Raw genomic sequence first — 18,906 nt, forward strand, 5'->3', positions numbered from 1 at the left:
GCCAGTTGAACTAGAGCATAAAGCTTTATGGACGATAAAGCAGTGAAACAACAGCTCAATTGAGGCAAGTTCTAACTGAAAGTTGTAATTGCAAGAACTGAAGAAAATAAGGAATGAAGCCTACAATAGTGCCAGAATTTACAAGGAGAAAACCAAAACATTTCATGATGAATCAATTTCTTGAAAAAGTTTTTAGGTGGGGCAAAAGGTTTTACTTTTCCATTATTAGTTAAAACTTTTTCCAGGGAAATTAAGGACACGGTGGATTGGTCCGTTTGTTGTAATTAAGACATTTAACCATAGAGCCGTGCAAATTCAAAATCTTGAAACTGGTGAAATTTTAAAAGTGAATGACCATAGGCTCAAACCTTTCTATGAAGAGTTCAAGCCTAAGGATGAAGAAATTACGATTCTTGAGGTAGCACAGATTGAAGCTTAAAGGAAGGGAAGTCCAGCCTAGGACAATAAACAAGGACGCTGCTTAGGAGGTAACCCAAGGTTATAGGCTTGTCCAAGCCTGTACAGTCACTAATAAGTTTTTCTTTTAATTTTTAGTTTTTAATTTATTTCTCTATTATCTTCAACCTTAGAGTAGATTAGACTTTCTGGACAAATCCAGATTCTATGGAGACCATTTATGACCTTCAATGGTTATTTGGATGGTAAGTTATTTTTGAAATTGCTTTAAAGAAAAGTAATTTTATTTTATTATCTTTTATTTACTGTTATTCAAAAAAATAAAATAAATAAATATATAAACTCAAAACCTATATTTTTTTCTTTTCTTCCTCGAGAACTCTCTCCCCCTCGCGTCTCTCTCTTCATTGTAGGTACACCATGGCAAAAACACCATAGCCCGACACCATGCCATGCGCCGCGTGCTCCTTCTTGCGCCACTGTCGCGCTTAAGCGACAATGCCAGTAGCTTCGATGACAGAATTGTGCGCCATTGGAAGAGTGACAAACACGCCGATAGTGCCATCGTAGGTGGTAGCCGCATCACCCTCGCCGTCCCTTGCGCCAGCAATGCCGTCTTCGGCCCCTTCACCGTCCTCTCCGCTGGTCGCGACAAGGAGAAAGACACGTTCACATGTAAAGGGTAAAACCTCTATTAATGAGCTGCTTATCGACGATGAGGAAGAGGTGATCAAGCCAAATTTAGACACATTTTTCATATTGTTATTTATGATAATTTATACATTTTCTACCTAATTTTGTGGTTTTGATCTTATTTTGCAGAAAATGGTGTAAAAGGGTAATTTGATAAAAATAGCCTTAAACTGCCCAAAAGAGGGTAAAAAAGAACAAGCCTGGTTTGCCCAAGTCCATTTGCCCAAACCAAGTTGAAGCTGAAATGGGAGAAGAATGATTTGCTGTTTGATTAGACTGTTTGCCCAAACAGACTGGGCAAACAAACCCGCAGAACAGAGGCAGTGTGCAGATAGCACCCAAAACAGACTGTTTGACCGAGTTGTTTGTCCAAACAACCCGGGCAAACAAGGCCTGCAACAGCGGAGAAGCAAGAAATTCAAATTTCAAAACTTCAAGAAATCTTTTCCTCCCCAAACACGTGAGGACAGCTCAGTAAACCTTCAAGACACCTCAGCACTCAAGCCCTCATATCTAGGAAGCTAAATCTCAAGAAGATATACTTGCCTTCCAAGAATTCAAATCCAAATAGGAAGAGAACTCCATCCAAATCAAGAAACCAAGGGCAGCCTATTTACCTATAAATAGAGTAGAACAAACCAGCAGCTTGACGCTTCATCTTCGAAAAGACCACTAGCAGCCTCCCGTCGGCCCTCCTTCTTCTTCTTTCTTGTTTTCTTTCTTTATTTTCTTGTTAGCCCTTTTTCTAATTGAAGATTAGGTGAAATTTCAAGTTGTTTATAGATTGTGAGATTTGAACTTGTTATGTTCTTCTTTTATTTGTCAATATTTATGCAATTTCATGATTAATTCCATTGTTGCTTTGTTATTTAGATCAATAGGGCCCATTGATTCTTGATTGCAAAGTAATAATTTGTTAGTTTGAATAGTTTTAAGTCCGTAATTGCTTGAAATATTCAAACACAAGTAACTCTTGGTGTAAAAACTAAGGAGATTGCATAATCCAGCAAGATCACCGTATGTTAGGATAACTAGAATTAGGTCTCTCTATCTCTTAATGCAATTGACAGTTGTAAGATGCTAAAAGCCCTAAGGACGTCCCTTGGCAACTTGTTGATTAGTGATTAATTAGAGGATGTTCTCTAGCTAATTTATGATTAAGGAGGCATATGGTGGTGAGAAGCGTCTTCCACCCCCATAACTAATTTATTGAGTCAAATAAAAGAACCTATGTGTCAATGATCAATCTCAATAACTGAAGTGGATTCAATTCTTCAACTAGGGTTTTCTCATTATTGAATTTCCTTTACTTTATTATTTGCTTTACTTTGCTATTTTTAATTCTAGTTTAGTTCATCAATCTCAAAACCTCCCCTTTTATTTTATTTTCAGTTTATTTACTTGGTCTTGATAAGAAAAATAGGTAAGTGTCAATTCTCTGTGTATTCGATCATTTTACCACTATCTACAGTTGTAAAATTGTGGATAACCAAAAATATTATTTTTGACCGGTTTCGACAATCGCACAGTAAAACATTGGCGCAGTTGCCGGGGAGTTGATTTAACTAATTTATTTTTCTTTCATGATCAAGGATGGACGCAAGGAAACTCTACTTTACGATCCAGAAATTTAGCGTACAGCAAAACAACTAAGGAAGCATGCCAATCCGAAAAGCCAAGCCTCAAATCCATCCTCATCAATAGTTGCTGTCCAAACAGCACCTGCTGAAACTGTTGTTGTCCAAGAGACAGCACATACTGAAGTTACTGCAATTGAACTAGAAATTTATGTACCAACAGAACCAGCAACATTTACTGTAGAAACGGAATCAGCAATTGCAAGAACAGAATCAGCACCTGCTAAAACAGAACACAACTTTGCTGAGTTTGTCCAAACAGCCGCTGAGATGGCTAAATTCAAATGCAACCTGATGCACATGTCCGAAGACCAGCTGAACCTGCTATATATGCTGATGTTGAACCAGAAAATCAAGTAATAAGGGCACCAATTCTAAGAGAAAGAACACTAAGAGAGTTGGCAGCCCCTATAGGTGATCAAGCATCTCTTTGCATCACCTATCCACCCTTAACAACACCTTTTAAGCTCAAAACAGGTTTGATACACCTTTTACCTAAATTCAGAGGTTTGGAGAATGAAGATCCACATAAACACTTGAAGAAATTTCACATAGTATGTTCTACCATGAGGCCGTAAGGCATATCTGAAGAGCATGTGAAATTAAGAGCATTCCCCTTCTCACTTGATGATTATGCCAAAGATTGGCTATTCTACCTACCACCTGGATCAATCACTTCTTGAGATGGTATAGTAAGAGCTTTTCTAAACAAATATTTCCCAACTTCTAAAGCCATAGGCATAAGGAGAGAGATAAGTGGCATAAAGCAAAAAGAGACTGAAGATCTATATGAGTATTGGGAAAGATTCAAGAGATTGTGCACAAACCGCCCTCAACATGACATCTCAGATAAATCACTCATAGAATATTTCTATGGAGGATTGCTACCATCCGAATGAAAATTCATTGATGTAGCATGTGGAGATTCAATTGAAGATAGAATGCCTTAAGCAATTAAAGAGTTGAATTCAACACTTGAAGCCGCATCAAGACAATATGGAGATGAAAGGCAGCTGTCAAAGAGAGTCAATGAGGTAAATACATCTGCTCTTAATTCCCAAATTTCTGAACTAACCTCTGCTGTGAGAAGTCTTGTCATAGGCTAAGCTCAACAAGCTCAACAACTTCAACAAATTAGGCCATGTGGGATATGTGCTCAAGTGGGACATCCAACTGATCAATATCCTACACTTCAAGGGGATGACTAGCAAGTGAACACAATAGGAGGATTCAATGGACAGCCAAGACATAATCCATACTCTAACACTTACAATCCAGGTTGGAGGAACCATCCAAACTTCAGCAATGCTAGGGCTAACAACTACCAAAATTATCAAATAAATCCAACCCAAGTAGCACCTCAAAACTCCAACATGTACCTTGAGGAGATAATGAAGTCATTGGCAAATACTATGCAAAGTCTCCCACAGCAAATGGGTCAAATAGCCACCTCAGTGAGCAAACTTGAATCTCAAGGGAAGTTACCTTCCCAAACCGAGACTAATCCCAAGCAAAATGTAAGTGCCATCATGTTAAGAAGTGGGAGAGAACTTCAAGATGTCAAGACTAATGATAGAGGATCAGAATTGCAAAAACAAGCTGCTGAAGAAAAGTTGCCAGAAAGTGAGCCAGGAGATCTGTTTGCCCAAACAGGCGGGCAAACAAGCAGACAGCATAGACAGCAAGACAGGGACTGTTTGCCCAAGCAGCCAGAAAACTGTTTGCCCAAATAGACTGGGCAAACACAACCAGTGCACCAGCAAGCAAGCTTCAAAATTCCACCTCCCTTTCCAAAAAGGTTTGAAAAATCACAAAAAAAAAAGAAGAAAGAGAGATCCTTGAAACCTTTAGGAAAGTGGAAATTAACATACCTTTACTAGATGCTGTGAAGCAAATACCAATGTATGCAAAGTTCTTGAAAGAGTTGTGCACAAACCGAATGAAGCTTGCTGAGAAGGAAAAGGTAAGTGTAGGAGAAGTTGTTATTGTTGTGATAAAGAGGAAACTTCCAGCCAAGTGCAAAGATAAAGGGATGTTTGCTATCTCTTGCAAAATTGGCAATGTGGGCATCAAGAAAGCTATGTGTGACCTAGGTGCATCAATTAATATTATGCCACTTTCTATTAATAATTCTTTAAATGCAGGTGCACTTAAAGATACTAGAGTGGTCATACAACTGGCTGACAGATCTGTGGTGTATCCCAAAGGTGTTCTAGAAGATGTTCTTGTCCAATTGCATCAACTTGTCTTTCCGGCAGATTTCTATGTGATTGATATGGAGGAAGACAACAGCAACACTACCTCAAACATCTTGCTTGGATGATCTTTCTTAAGCACAGCTAGAACCAAGATTGATGTGCATAATGGCACATTGACCATGGAATTTGAAGGGGAAGTAATAAAATATAATGTTTATGATGCCATGAAATATCCCCATGACATATTCTCTGTTTATGGCTTAGATATTATTGATTGTTTGAGTCAAGAAATCTTTGAAATGAGTCAAGATGATATGCTAAACAATGATTTTTGTAGGGGAGACAGCCAATAAGGTGAAGGAAGCCAAAAAGAACCAAGAAGGACAGCAACAGTCTGCTGCATACAGCAAACAGGCTATTGTTTGCCCAAACAGTCAGCAAAGGAAAAACTAGTATAATACTGTTTGCCCAAATAGCCCCAGTACCCAACGCAGACAGATTGCAACCTGCCCCTACCACTTCAGCAATCAGAAGACAGTTTTCCCATACCAGTTGAGTAGACAGTCCAGATAGGGTGCCATTAGCTGGTCAAACAGCAGGAGAGCATGAGAAAAACTGTTGTTTGCCCAAACAGCAGGAAAAAGGAGAACCCAGCTTCTCCAAACAGCAGGATAGCGCAGAATCAAGTTCATCCAGGTTACTAGCACATACAGGCTGCTGTTCAACCAAGCAAACAGCAAATGAAAAGCAGGCGGGCACTTATTTGCCCAAACAAGTTAAACAGATTACATAATCAGAAAGCTGTTTGCCCAAACAGCGAGATAAAGCAGAATCTTTTTTGCCCGAATAAAGGATCACCATACAGCAACTTCTGGAATATGCAAAAAATGAAAATCACCTCCATGAATATTCATTCTATGCCCAAGTTGATGAACCATGGTACGCAGACATTGTGAATTACCTAGCCACAGGTAACTTACGATCTGATATGCCCAAACACACTAAAGACAAAGTAAAGAAGAGTGCAAAATACTATGTTTGGGATGAACCATACCTGTGGAAGCATTGTTCTGACCAAGTGATAAGGAGGTGCATTCCAGATCAAAAGATAGCCTCAGTCCTTACACTCTGCCATTCATACAGTTGAGGTGGACACTTTGGACCATGAAAGACAGCCCACAAGGTCCTTGAAAGTGGACTATTTTGGCCTAACATTTTCAGAGATGCATATTCATTTTGCAAATCGTGTGCACGATGCCAACAGTCTGGGAATCTAAGCAACATAAATCAAATGCCCCCAAAATCCTATCATGGTGTGCGAAATATTCGATGTATGGGGTATAGACTTCATGGGGTCATTTCCACCATCCTTCGGATATACCTATATAATCCTCGCAGTAGATTATATATCCAAATAGATAGAAACTAGAGCAATAAGAACCGATGATACAAAGGCGGTAGTGGATTTTGTGAAGACTAACATCTTTGCTAGGCATGGAGTGCCCAAGGCAATCATCAGCGATAGAGGGACTCACTTTTGTAACAAGGTAGTGGAAAACCTTCTCAAAAAGCACCATGTCATACACAGAACATCTATAGCCTACCACCCTCGAACGAATGGGCAAGTTGAAGTATCTAATAGAAAAATCAAAGCCATTTTAGAAAAAACAGTGTGCCCCAGCAGAAAAGATTAGAGCATACGATTGGAAGATGCCTTGTGGGCATACAGGACAGCCTACAAGACGCCCGTAGGGATGTCTCCTTACAGATTGATCTACGAAAAAGCCTGTCATCTTCTAGTTGAACTTGAGCATAAGGCTTACTGGGCTGTCAAGAATTGCAACATGGATCTTAAGGAGGTTGGAGCCCATCAGAAGTTACAACTACAAGAACTGGAAGAAATCAGACGAGATGCATATGAGACTTCTTGGAACTACAAAGCCAAGACCAAAGCCTCCCATGACAATCGAATTTCAAGAAAATAATTCAAGGTTGGTGATAAAGTCCTACTCTTCGATTCTCGTTTGAAATTATTTCTTAGTAAGCTACGGTCTAGGTGGATTGGGCCATTCATTGTGGAGCATAATTATTCCCATGGAGCTGTAGATATTCGTAGTATATAAATAGGGAAGATCTTCAAAGTGAATGGGTATCGTCTGAAACCATTTTATGAAGGGTTTGCAGTACAAGTAGTGGAAGAAGCTCCACTAAAACATCCTCCATAGGAGCTGAGCTTATTGTAAAAAAAAAAAAAAAAAAACAGAGCTATGTGCTTGTTTGTCCAAACAGTAGGGGCAAACAAAACCAGATGTGCAGAAACCAGTGCCATAACCCACTTCTAGGTTTTAATTATTTTCGCAGGTGGAAAGTTGTTTGTCCAAACTGTTTACCCAAATAAACTGGGCAAACAGCAGAAACAACCCAAGAGACAAGAGAGAGCTGTCAGCGGACTATCTGCCTAACACGCGGAGACTCGCGCAGTACGCAGCAACAAATCCAGAATTACCGGCCTGTTTGCCCACACAATCGGGCAAACACCAGGCCCGTGCGCGGGAAGACTGGCAAACCACACCACGGATCATTGTTCGACCAAGTTGTTTGCCCAAGCAAGCTGGGCAAACAACCCAGGCAGAAAGAGCATCAGAGAAGAAAATTAAACAGGGCAATCCCTTCTCATTTAAATTCAGTATTCTATTTATGCCCTCTCCATGACAATTCTTCTCCTTCTCAAAAACTTCTTATTGTTGCTCAAAGTGGGCAGCATCTTACTTGCAAGTCCAGTTGTCCCGAGACATGAAAGAGTGCTTGGGCGCCACACAACTGCAAGGCAGCAGACAACTAGCCCAGCCGGCAGACCCTCCACCAGCTCCATAACCCGACTAGCAACTTTCAGCAGCTCAATAAACAGAAGCAGCTCGCCTAGACATGATTGAGGCCAGGATGGCCCCCATGGAGAGCATGCTGAAATTGCTGGTCCAGCACCTACTGCCACCTGCACGCCAAAACACCTAGTTTGGCCAACTGTTTGCCCAAACAGACTGGGCAAACAACCACACCAGGGTAGTATTTAGTTTCTTTTGAGCTTTAATATTTCCAATACATTGAGGACAATGCATGATCTAGGTGTGGGGGTGCATACCTCTGAATTTTGATACTTCATGCATTCTTTTTTTATTTCTTTTATATCCATTTAAGCTTTAATTTTAATTAGCACACATTAGGTAAATTTTTTTCATTTTTTTTATTTTTGTTTTCAACTCACACACATGTAGCCAAAGTTTTTTTTTCTTTTTTCTATTTTGATATGCTTTACTCAAACACATAGACTATATTGAATGAGCTTTCTTTCCATGACCCTATTGATGTGATGACCCTTTAAACCTAAGTTGAATCAATTGCAGTGAGTTGTATTCATTTTTGGGAATTTCCTTTTAAATTGAATTTTTGAGCTTGCTATGGGGAAAATGCATGAAATTACTCGTTAGAGAGAATAATAAAATGAAAATAAAGAAATATGACTTATTTTAGCAATTGGTGTTGATTTGCCCAATTCATTGAGAAAAAGAAAAAGAAAAATTCAGCAAAGGCAAAGACCTCAAAAGCACAAAATAAAAAATGTTCCAATGGTCAAAGACTATGAACAGAGCTAGTAGCCACTTTGACAGGTGACCAACTGAGTAACCAGGGGTGGGTATCACAAATATATACCCTCGCGTCAAAAAGTTGGTGACTTTTTCAGGCAAGGATAAAAGTGCAAAAAGCTGAATAAAGTGCTTCAAGTAAGGGCAAATCACTCCGAGAGCCAGAAAGAGTCTAAACTAAACAAGAATATGTGCATGTATAACTCTCTAATGAGGAAAACAATTAATAAACACGGCAAGTAAAAGGAAACAATGAAGGAGGAAAGTAACCTTGGTGCATACACTCTTCACTGCAATGCTTCAAAGTAGGGGTCTAGGGTAAGAGCTTAAGTGGAAATAAAGGATCAAGTAGCAAAGAAAGCTTATTTGACTAAGTTTATTTGCTTGAGGACAAGCAAATGGCTAGGTGTGGGGGTATTTAATCAAGCCAAATTTAGACCCATTTTTCATATTGTTATTTATGATAATTTACACATTTTCTACCTAATTTTGTGATTTTTATCTTATTTTGCACTAAATGGTGTAAAAGGGTAATTTGGTAAAAATTGCCTTAAAACTGCCCAAAATAGAGTAAAAGAGAACAAGTCTAGTTTGCCCAAGTCCGTTTGCCCAAACCAAGTTGAAGCTAAAATGGGAGAAGAATAATTTGCTGTTTGACTAGACTGTTTGCCCAAACAGATTGGGCAAACAAACTCGCAGAATAGAGGCAGTGTGCAGATAGCACCCAAAACAGAATGTTTGACCGAGTTGTTTGCCCAAACAACCCGAGCAAAAAAGGCACGTGACAGCAGACAGCCGAGAAGCGGGAAATTCAAATTTCAAAAGTTCAAGAAGTCTTTTTCTCCCCAAACACATGAGAACAGCTCAGCAAACCTTCAAGACACCTCAGCACTTAATCCCTCATATCTAGGAAGCCGAATCTCAATAAGATATACTTGCCTTCTAAGAATTCAAATCCAAATAGGAAGAGAACTCCATCCAAATCAAGAAACCAAGGGCAGCCTATTCACCTATAAATAGAGTAGAACAAATCAGCAGCTTGAAGCTCCATCTTCGGAAAGACCACCAGCAGTCGCGCGCTACATCAGCTGCCTATTGGCCCTCCTTCTTCTTCTTTCTTATTTTCTTGTTAGTTTCAGCCATGAGTGGCTAAAACCCTTTTTCTAGTTGAAGATTAGGTGAAACTTCAAGTTGTTTATGGATTGTGAGATCTGAACTTGTTATGTTCTTCTTTTATTTATCAATACTTATGTAATTTCATACTTAATTCCATTGTTGCTTTGTTATTTAGATTAATAGGGCTCATTGATTGTTGATTGCAAAGTAATAATTTATTAGTTTAGATAGTTTTATGTCCATAATTGCTTGAAATATTCAAATACAAGTAACTCTTGGTGTAAAAACCAAGGAGATTGCATAATCTAACAAGATCACCATACGTTTGGGTAGCTAGAATTAAGTCTCTCTATCTCTTAATACAATTAACAGTTGTAAGATGCTAAAAGCCCCAATGATGTTCCTTGGCAACTTGTTGATTAGTGATCAATTAGAGGACATTCTCTAGTTAATCTATGATTAAGAAGGGATATGGTGGTGAGAAGAGTCTTCCACCTCCATAACTAATTTATTGAGTCAAATAAAAGAACCTATGTATCAATGATCAATCCCAACAACTAAAGTGGATCCAATTCTTCAACTAGGCTTTTCTCATTATTGAATTTCCTTTACTTTATTAGTTGCTTTACTTTGCTATTTTTAATTCTAGTTTAGTTCATCAATCTCAAAATCCCCCCATTTTATTTTATTTTCAGTTTATTTACTTGGTCTTGATAAGAAAAATAGGTAAGTATAAATTCCATGTGGATTTAATCATTTTACCACTATCTACAGTTGTAAAATTGTGGATAACCAAAAAGGTTATTTTTGACTGATTTCGACAACCGCACAGTTAAGAGGATTGGGAGGTAAAATCCAAAATTCTAAAGCAACTCCAGGATAGATAAATGCAACCCAAGACCACATTAGTCTTGGAGGCTTCAGAGTACAATAGCAAGGACACGGCCTCGACTACCAATGAAAAAGGGACAACGGGTTAAGAGGCAGAAGCCATCAGCAGTGAAGAGACTCAACCTACTTCTCCTCTGAAGAAGAAACAAAAAAAGCGAATGCCCAGGATAGCTGGTGGGAAGCCCAGATATTTGCCCGAGGAGTAGGACCTGCACGGTGACTTCAATTTTGAAGGTGATTTTAAGGTCAAGTACAAAATTTTTCTCCATTCTGATATATATATATGCTTGCAAAAGAATAAGTGATGCTGCATTGACCCAGTTGCAATTGTATGATGAGGTTTATGCTTTGATTGACAATATTGAATAGAGAATTTTTTGTCATAAGTTGTCCTTCTTATGTTGAACTATGCCGTGAGTTTCATGCTGCCTATGAATTTTCTTTTGGTGTGTAGAATTTCAATTTAAATGTGCCTATAGTTCATTTTAGGTTGCATAATAAACTAGTACATTGTTCAATTATAGGTTTTAATTTGCATCTGAGTGTTTATGATGATGAATATATTAAAACTACTAAGTACCTAGACTCATTGTGTAATTATCCAGCTGATTAGAATCCAATTTTGTCATATAAATGATTGACAGGGAAACTTGAACAAAGCTAATGATATCCAGAGCCCTGCCTTTAGATACATTCACAAGTTCATTTGTTATACATTTTCTGGAAAAAATAAAGATCCCATCAAGCTGATAAAGTATAAACTTTTCTTTTTGCGGTGTATGTTGAATAAACGGAAAGTTAATTTTGGTTTCTAGTTAGACTCCCAGTTTAAAAGTATATCTAATGTTGGGCATGATATATATATAGGTTTTGTGATTTCTATGCTAGCTATAGGATTGGGTGTGCTGGACACAAAAAACACTAATTTGCACATAGCTAAGCATATTCTTCCTCTTGATATATTTGTACTTAACTCTATGGGCTTACTTTGCCTCAACGAGAGGAAAGAAATTGTATTTTATCCTCCAAGTCCTATAATTTCACCACGATCGCACTTATTTCGGACAGAGGATAAATCAGCCCTAGCTTTCTCAACAGCACCTGTCAAACCTGATGATCAAGCCCGCCTAGCCAAAATTGAGGCAAAAATGCACTACATTGATACAAAGTTGGATGTCATCCTCTCTCACTTGGGGTTGCCCATACCCCAGCCACCACCAGCCTGAGTTTTAAACGACTTACTCCTCAGGGAGTTCTCTTTGACTCACTTTTGCTAATTTATTTGTGAACTTCCCTCGTTACTTGAATTTTTATCCACATTGAAAAACAATGTGAGTAAGTGTGGGGGGGAGAAGTGATTGGAATAGAAATATTTTTTTGCGATTGGTTTATTGATTGATGTACATATTTTTCTGTTGTGTTCTGAAAATTTTTCTTCTATTCTGCTATTTCTGCATAATTTTTCTGTTGATTGCTAGAGGTTTGCCTAAGCTTGTAAGACTTATTCTGTTTCTCAGCAATTTCTCAACACTCGCACTTGCTGAATTGTTTCTTGAATTTTAACTTTTTTTGGTTTTTTCAGTATTATTTTCAGGTTTGAAAAAAATTAAAAAAGTATAAAAATAAAAAAATATATATTTTTTTATCAGTTCCTTGCAATGAGAAATTGATATCTCATTTATCATAGAATTCATGTTTTTATGCCATTTATATGTTAGCTTAAATAGAATAAATTTTTTATTGTTCATTTTACTAATCTTATTTTTAAGGGTTGTTTTGAGAGTTCATAAAATATGGTCATTGTCTAAATAGTTGGGTAATGAATGCATGTTCTTTAAATGAATTGCTGCCCTCTGTTAAGAATAACTTTAAAAATATTGTTTAGACCATATGATTATGTAAAAATTAAGGGGTGTCAAAAAAAATAAGAAAAAAGAAAAAAAAGCAAAATAAATACACGCGTATAACTCACTCCTCTAGTTACTTGATTATTTGGTTACCAATCCAATGACCCAAGTAGTGCGGTACTTGATGACCCCTTAAGGTGATTCTATATGAAAAAATCGGTATTTGAGAGAGTATCTCCCCTTTTTGATCGTTGAAAAAAAAAAAAAAAGAAAAAAAACTCACTCCATGCCTTTTAATCTAGTGACCATGAGTGGAACTAGTAGCAGCATGAGCTAAATAATCTAAGGCAAGTGGCTTAGTAACCATTTATTTCACATTCACTCCATCGGCTTCAAGCAAGATATAGTAGGAAGTGTAAAACTAATCCTCCAAGTCTTTAAATTTTATTGGTCTAATTAGAAGTTTCTAAGAGTCTATTCTTTCAAAAGGACAGTTTAATATCATATGACATTCTAATATTTTATATGCTTGAAATTGAATTGGGAACTAATTTGATGCCTTGAGAAATCCATTTTAAACATGAAACTTGTTGAAGTGAACTTTGGTGAAATTAATCTATTTCACATATTATCCTATTGTATGACAATTTGGTTCTTTGTTTTGAACAACTTAAGTTTCAAATGGTTGAGAACAAGGTTGTGTTTTATTGTTGTTTTGAATTTTTATGTTTAAGAACAAGGAAATGTGCAAGTATGAGGGAATCTAATGAGTTGCAAAACTCACCACTTTTTCCATATTAAATTTCATGATTTTGCTATGATATTAATGAAAACAATTGATTTTTACTTGAAATTTAATTTTGAACAGGTTTATGATCAAAAATTGAGAAAATGAACAAAAAGATACTGAATTAGAAGTTTTTCTGACTGGAGGGTACAGCCTTGCCCAAGGCGATGGACAGACTCCAGAATTTCGATTTTGCTAGCTGTAATTCTGATAGAGCCTATATCAATTTCAGATAAAAGCAAACACAATCAGAGTATGATTGAGATAAGAGTTATCATAAGAGTAGTTGAATTTCTTTTAAATTGTAAATATTTATTTTTTGTTGGGAAAAACTTATATAAAGGTTGCCCTATAATTAACCTAAGTATCTCATATTTTTCCCTCTTCTCTCATATTCAGCCCCCCTCTAGCCGCCTTCTTATTCTTCTCTTTTCTTTATTTCTTTGCAATTTTATTATGACCTTTCGAGGTTAAATACATTTTTTTTCAGTGAAGGTTAATCAAAATTAAGATTTATTCAAAGTTGTGAAATTATATTATTAACTTCTCTTCATCTTATTTCTATTTTTAATTAATTTCTATTTTTGAGTAATATCACCTCTATTGTTATACTCTTAGAAATACAAGAGACCTATTGAATCTCCTAGAAAAACAACATATTATTAAGTAATCCAATTGAATTTGCAATTATTTAATTGAGTTAATAACAAGTAGCAATTAGCATATTCATGTATTTTAAGGAATTAATTGATTTTATTTAAATAATTTGCGTGCTGTTATTGATCAAGTTTAGATTTTTTCTCTTTTAAAACAATTAACTAATTAAATCTACACACATATTAGAGTTATTAGTTAGTTAAGAATTAATTTAAGCACATAGTGGATTAATTTAATCATAAGAAATAATCGGTGGGATTCGCATATTTGAACACTATAACCAAACAATAGATAATAAAATGAATTAGCTTTCTAATCAATTATCAACTGCCAACCTCTAAATTTTGATTACTTTCAACTAAATTTTAATTTGTTATTTATTTCACCATCTTAATTGCTTTGTTTTTATTCTTTCAGTTTTATTTTTAAATCAATTTCTCCAAATAACGATTCTCTTCTCTTTTTTATGTTTTAAATTATTTTTCTTATTCTACTAGTCATCTAAATTAAACAAAATTAAGGTCTCTATGGAATCAACACTTATTTACCTATCTACAAATTAGTTTAAATCAAGGAATGTAAAATAAGTTTTAATTGACGAATTCAATGCTGTCAACAGGAAGAGCCAACTCTCTCTTGGAATGATTTCCAAGAGCTTTGCAACATGTGTTTCAGCTCTCCTCTCCGAAACAATCCCTTAGGGGAATTAGTCAATTTAAATCAGTTTAGATCCGTGGAGGATTACCAACAACAGTTTCAAAACTTGTTGGCCCGAGCAAAAACGGTGAGAATGGATCAGTAAGTAGATTTATTTACTATTGGCTTAACTGAAAGTATCCGCCTTGAGGTGGAAATGCAACGCCCTCCAAACTTAGCTACAACCATGAATTGGGTCCGAGCATTTGAGAGAAAACAACAACTGAGTAGAGTAGGATTTTACAAACCTCGTTCTTGGGTTAGTCCAAAACCCCCACCACAGCCACATTTTCATCCGTCAAACAACTTTCAGTTTCTGGTAAGTCCATGCAATAGTCTAGCACATGTAGTGTCACACCAACTTACATAAAAAAAAATTAAGTAGAATAGAGATGGCAGAGAGATGGGCAAAGGGGCTTTGTTATAATTGTGATGAAACATACTCCTTTAGACACCGATGTAAGAAGCTGTTTTGTGTTGAGCTAGAAGAGGATGCAATAGGCGAGTTTCCAGAATTGGTATCGGATGAGCCCGCTATTTCCTTATATGCTATTTCTGGATTAAAAATTTACAAACGACGCATTTAATAGCTTAGATTAGGGGTTGTCCAATTCCAGTACTAGTCGACTCGGACAGCACGCATAATTTCATAAGTTAGGTTGATGTCCAACGACTTAAGCTGTTGAGTTAACCCCATGCTGGATTGCAGGTAGCGGTAGCTAATGAAGAAAAGGTTCTGAGTACTAAGCTGAGTGTTGAACAGTTGTGAACTGAAGGTGAACAATTTCCTATTGAATTTTATTTATTACCATTAGATGATTTTGATGTGGATCTTGGAGTACAGTGACTCAAAACTTTAGGACCAATTATATGAGATTGTAATACCCGGCTAGACTCCGGCGTCAGAATTCCAACCTTACAACAGAATTCCCGTTGGAATCCAGAATTTTTGAAGCTGAAATCTCCTTAAAAGGGGTAAAATAAGGTTTTTATAAAATAAATTTGAAAATAGTAAGGTTTCGTGTTAAAAAAAAAGAAAGAAAAGAGTTTTGAAGGAAAACCTCAGGTTCGGCCGCCAAAGGTGGTGCCGCCGCAGGACTTTCCCTTTCGGCTCCCGAAGGTGGTTTATCCAGCCACCTATAAGAGGCCTTCAGCCCAAAAATGAGAGCTTTCTCTCTATTTTCGAGCAAAGGTGAGTCATTGCCCTTCCTTTGTTGTTCGTTGTTGTTTTTCCTTCAAATCTTTCAGAAAATTAATAAGTTTCCTTTTGTTTTTGAAGATTTGAGCTTGAATCCAAATTTTTAAACCTTGGAGACCTCCGGAGACCGTTTTACCTCATCTCCACATTGGAGTTGCTGTCACCTTTAGATCTTCAAGAGGTAAGTCTAGATCTTTGTTTTTTCTATGTTTAAATAAGTTTTAAGAATGGGTTAAGGGTTAATAATGCATGAAATGGTTAGATCTAAAACTTTAGGATTTGTGTTAGTTTAGATGATAAATGCTCTCTCTTGTGCTTTTGTTGCTGCTGGCTGGGGATTAAGCTAGTTTTTATATCCTTTATGCATGATGAGTGAGTATGCATGATAAGTGAGTATGCATGTTGTTTAGTAGTTGGGTGCGAGGATCGGAGTGTTAGGTGGCTGTGTTCATAGGGCAGAATCGGATTCTGCCTTGCTGGAGAACCCAAGTTCGGCCGCCGAAGCAAGGTTTGGCCGCCGAACCTGCTTATGGAAGCAGCCTTTTGGCCGCCTAACTTGCCCCCGAAAGCATGGACTTTCAGATCTGTGAAGGGGTTTAAGCCGTCGAACCCACCCCCGAAGGTTGCTGACTTTCTAATCTGTGAAGGGTTTAGGCCGCCGAACCTGCCCCCGAAAGTCCCTGACTTTTGGATCTGTGAGGGACCTTCGGTTGTCGAACATACCGCCGAAAGTCCCCTACCCAGCCTTCCTCTGCTTGTTTTATGTGCATGTTTTGATATGTTTTAGGGGGTTCTTTGGGAGTTGTTTAGAGTCATGTAATAGTTATGTTTGGTCCCTCATTTGAGTTCATCTGTGTAGGATCGAACCTGGGAGACCGTAGAGGTCTACAATGAGATAATTGTATTAGTTTTAGGCAAGCGTCAACCAGAGGTGAGTAGAACTAAATTGAATTATTATTTTAAAAAATGAAACCTTTTAAGCATGCTCATGCATTACGAAAGCCATGTATATGTATTAGATTGTTTTGCATTAGAATTCACGAATATGATGCATTGCATAATTTACTGTTGATGTGGATGGATGTTGGATAACCCACTAACCCTCGAGTATGATATATTATGATGGATATGGGAAGACCAGGGCTGCCCATTCTACGCCCCTGGCACTATGTAAGGGAAAGACCAGGACTGCCAATTCTACGCCCCTGGCACTATGTAAAGGAAAGACCAAGACTGCCCATTCTACGCCCCTGGCATTGTGGATATATTATGTTATGTATAAGAGGAAGTCCTGAGGAGCTCCGTCGAGCGTCGGGCACTATTGAAATTTGTAGAGGATTACTGGTGACAAGTCCATCTTGATGTGAATATTTGTGTTGTGATGCATTTCATACGAGCATATAATTATTAAACTGTAGACTAATGTAATAGTTGGTAGTATAGACTAATGTAATAGCATAGTGTGGACATGTAAATTTTAATGGAATAGAATTATATTTTGCCCTAGTTTCTATCTTTGTAATCCCGTTAACATGATCTTTATGTAAAAGTTTTGATTATGAGTTATGTTTAAACCAAGCTTGATGCATGTAATGTTTACCATACTAGAGCATTTGATGAGGGCTCTAGTATGAGTTTTATGTTTTCAGTTTTGTTACATGCACAGGTCAAGTCTTGGTTCATGAAATGTTTAAGTTTTTGTTATAATGTATGATCATGTATGAGATTTTATCAGGTACACATAATGTATAGTAGGCTTGCTATGGGTTCAGGCGACCTTAAGTCAATCTGAACCCTAGCGCCGGTAGCGGTCCGATTTTCGGGTCGTTACAGAGATTTTGAAGGTTTAACTATGGATTTTCTTGGAGAGGGAAAGCAGGTTATGCTACATGGCCGGCAACAAGAGCTTAAACCACAAGTCCATTCTATAAGAAATAGAGGCGATTCCTCTTTAGAGTCAGTGTTGGCAGAATTTTCTTATTCATTTCATGAGCTGAATGGGTTGCCGCCCATAAGATCATGCCATCATCAAATTTGTTTGTTCCTTCAATCCTCACTTGTAGTAGTATGACCATACCGCTACCTACATATTCAAAAGGATGAAAATAAAAAACAATGTGTATCCATGTTTCAACAAGGTATAATCCGTCCAAGCCGCTCTCCTTTCTCATTACTTGTGTTATTTATTAAAAAACAAAATGGTTCGTGGAGATTGTGTAGATTACAGGGAATTAAATGATCTCCGTGGTCGATGAATTACTTGATGAGCTGCACAGGCCTCAATATTTTACCAAACTAGATGCGCTCCAGCTACCGCCAAATTCGAATGGATACTGAAAATGTGGAAAAAACAGTTTTTTGCACACATCATGGCCATTTTGAATTCTTATTATGCCATTTGGCCTTATTAACGTGCCTTCTACTTTTCAGGCACTTATGAACAATGTGTTTTCTCCTCATTTGAAAAATTTTGTACTTATCTTTTTTATGATATTCTAATCTACAGGAAATCATCGAAGGAGTATCTAAGCCACATTTAAAAGGTTGTCACTTTGTTATGTTCACATCATTTATTCCTAAAGCACTCTAAATACTCTTTTGGTGCTAAATAGATGTCCTATTTAAGTCATGTCATAAGTGACGTAGGGATGACAGCAGATGCAAGTAAAATTTCAACAATAACTGAATGGCTAGAACCACAATCTATTAAAACCCTTTGTAATTTTCTTAGCCTTGCAAGCTACTATTAGAAATTTATTAAAGACTATGGTAGTATCGCAAATCCTCTTACAAATTTATTGAAGAAAAATAATTTTCAATGGTCTACTATAGCTAGAGAGGCATTTCAACAATTAAAGGCAACACTTGCAAACTCTCTAGTTTTTCAATTACCAGATTTTGATTTTGAATTTGTTGTCAAATGCGATGCATCTGGGGAATGTATAGGGGCTGTTATTTAACAGCATGGTCATCCAATTGCTTTTTTCAGTCAGAAATTGGCCGCAAGACACTTCAAACTAGTGGCATATGATCGCGAGCTCATTAGGCTAGCGAAAGTGAGCTCATTAGGCTAGCGAAAGTGGTCTAACACCGACGTCATTATTTATGGAGGAGGAAATTCCTTATCC

Source organism: Manihot esculenta, chromosome 9 (genome assembly GCF_001659605.2).
Source record: "Manihot esculenta cultivar AM560-2 chromosome 9, M.esculenta_v8, whole genome shotgun sequence".
Lineage (NCBI taxonomy): Eukaryota > Viridiplantae > Streptophyta > Magnoliopsida > Malpighiales > Euphorbiaceae > Manihot > Manihot esculenta.